Source organism: Nannospalax galili, unplaced genomic scaffold (genome assembly GCF_000622305.1).
Source record: "Nannospalax galili isolate Female #2095 unplaced genomic scaffold, S.galili_v1.0 scaffold694, whole genome shotgun sequence".
Taxonomy (NCBI): Eukaryota; Metazoa; Chordata; class Mammalia; order Rodentia; family Spalacidae; genus Nannospalax; species Nannospalax galili.
Window position 1 is genome coordinate 26939 of NW_008334085.1, and position 1339 is coordinate 28277.

The window sequence follows — 1339 nt, forward strand, 5'->3', positions numbered from 1 at the left end:
GCCTGGGCGAAAAGGATCAGGAAGCAGCACCGGTTCCCCAGGTGTCTGGGGACCCAAGACCAGGAATGAGGTCCCATTTCTTAATTGTTGCCCTTGTTTCCTGAGCAATTGATGTCTGGTTTAGAAAATTCTTTCCTACACCTATATCTTGTAGGTTTTCCCCAATGTTTTCTTCTAACAGTTTCAGAGTTTCAGGCTTCTTATTGAGGTCTTTGATCCATTCTCCTTTTTGGGAGGGTTCTTTTTTGAGACAGGGTCTCCCTGTAGCCCCAGCTTTCTTGGAACTCACTATGTAGACCAGGCTGGCCTAGAACTCAGTGATCCGCCTGCCTCTGCCTCCCAAGTGCTGGGATTAAAGGTGTGCACCACCATGCCTGACTCTCATTCTCCTTTTTGAATCCATTCTATGGAAAAAGTGGCAGCAATTTTTTTTTACATACATATAATTTCTGTAGCATCTGATGGAATGTCAAGCAGGAGACAGCAGAAAGGGTCACATGGAGCATCTGCTGAAGAGTGCACAGACATCTGCCGATGGGCTAGGGATGTTTTTGAGTATTCCTAGAAGAATACTAAAACTAGTTTTAGTTTTAAGAACAGTAATAGTTATTATTTTTATTTTAAGAGAATAGATGATGATGGATTTTAAAGGTAAATAGCAATATTAAATTTCTTCTAATCTCTTTTCAGGCAAGCACACGTCTACATAATTGCGGGGGCCTGCTTGTCTCTCGGTTTTCGATTTGCTGGTTCAGAAAATTTATCAGCATTTAATTGTTTGGTAAAAATTCTTGTTTTACTTTATTCTGTTGTGAGTTCTTTTTTTCTTTTTAAAAATCTACTTTTAACTTTGATTTTTTTTTTCTTTTGTTTTTCTAGCATAAATTTGCAAAGGATTTTATGACTTACTTGTCTGCACCTAATGCTTCTGTAGTAAGTTTTTTTTAAATTCTCATTGTGAATAAAATACAACTCAAAATGTAATAAAACTGAAAATAAAACTTCATTTAGTAATCCAGGTAGTTAGTAGTTTTCATATCCCTCTGCTGTTTGTATTTAAAACAGGAGATTTAAAGAACTGTCTCATCTTTGTGTTTTGGTTTTAAGATACCTTTGAGAATGTGATTAACCTGGGATGATGCATATGTCTCTAATTCTTGTGAAAAGAGTATAAATGACAGGTATGACATGCATGGAATGGTATGCCTCACATTCTGTTGGTTACAGCATGCCTGAACTGTCCTTTTGTAAAAATTAATACGTAGTCAAGATCAGTTGCTCTTAAGACTTTACTACTTTGATGACAAGACTACAAGAGCTTATTTCCTGATAAAGATGA

At 36.7% G+C, this 1339-nt stretch overlaps 1 long non-coding RNA gene across 2 annotated transcripts in view; it reads left to right on the top strand.

Annotated features, from left to right (window-relative positions):
* The window catches only part of LOC103730886, a 10742-nt gene extending 9409 nt beyond the window's left edge, over positions 1-1333 (top strand). The window contains exons 2-4 of one of the 2 annotated variants that reach the window (XR_607116.3): positions 691-781; positions 880-933; positions 1066-1333. This is a non-coding gene — a long non-coding RNA (uncharacterized LOC103730886). The remainder of the gene's footprint in view (positions 1-690; positions 782-879; positions 934-1065) is intronic. The other variant, XR_607115.3, reaches the window with a different exon arrangement.
* The last annotated feature ends 6 nt before the right edge of the window (positions 1334-1339 follow it).